The following is a 1,208-nucleotide window of genomic DNA, read 5'->3' on the forward strand; positions in this document are numbered from 1 at the left end:
GCCGCTGTGGTGTAGTGGTAAGCAGTGCGCGCTTCCACTCCGCAACGCCTGGGTTCAAGCCCTGGTCAAAGCAACTTCGCAAAAAATATAGAAAAAAGGTTTTTTCTTAACAGCGGTCGTCCCTCGGCAGGCAATGGCAAACCTCCGAGTGTATTTCTGCCATGAAAAACAGCTTCTCATAAAAATACAATCGCCGTTCGGAGTCGGCGTAAAACTGTAGGTCCCTCCGCTTTGTGTGACAACTTCAAGGCGCACGCCACAAATCGGAGGAGAAGCTCGGCCAAACACTAACATATGTGTAAGCGCCAATCTATTATTATTATTATTATTACAGACTTTTAAATACGCATGGGTTCGAAAACCCGGGTTTTTAAACGTAAATGAAGATTTTGTCGTGTTTGATAAATTTCATATTTCGACATAACAGCCAGTGTTGCCACTTGAAAATATTTGTAAGTACCAAAACGTCTAACGAATCCGTTTGCAAACTACCAAAATTTTGTTCATCATTAATGCTAGATTTCTAGAATTTACGAGGTTTTTAACTACACAAATTAACAGTAAAAATTAAAACTACACATATTATTGTTAACAGGGTCTTTAAATAAAAGAATTCACGCATTGTACAAAAACTTTTTTAAAAAATTTAAATACCTTTGAGATTAATTCCATTTATATCTAAAAACTTTTCTTTGTGTGTGAAAAAACAAAATCAGACATATTATGCATTTCAATAAAAAAAATCCCAAATTCGTTTCAATTCGCATACTCTCACACTTTTGGTAAACATACACTCACACTTTGAAAATTGCCTATCATCAATTTTTCTTTCAAGACGATGGGTAATTTCTGGTTCTATTTCAACAGCCAATCGGTCATAGCTTTGGGAAGTGAGTTTTTGTTTGCAGAAAATTGTCTGCTTAATAAAATATAGAAAAAAAACTAAGAAATCTTATACGTGTGAGCAAAGTGAAAGCAATGTTTTGAACGTGTAAACGTTAATTAAGCGAACAAATTTTAATGCTCAATTTGGTTGTTTTTTTTTCAAAAAATGTTTGCCTACCAAAAGGTTCATCAAACCAACCAAGCTACCAAAGGAGAATGAACCTACCAATTTTGGTCCAATCGGACCAAAACGGCAACGCTGATAACAGCATGAAAAACTAAGAAGTTGCATGTTTCAATTCCTGCATGATTTCTATGGTATT

The sequence above is a fragment of the Rhagoletis pomonella genome, unplaced genomic scaffold (assembly GCF_013731165.1).
Source record: "Rhagoletis pomonella isolate Grant_MI unplaced genomic scaffold, Rhpom_1.0 Rhpom_scaffold_00014, whole genome shotgun sequence".
Lineage (NCBI taxonomy): Eukaryota > Metazoa > Arthropoda > Insecta > Diptera > Tephritidae > Rhagoletis > Rhagoletis pomonella.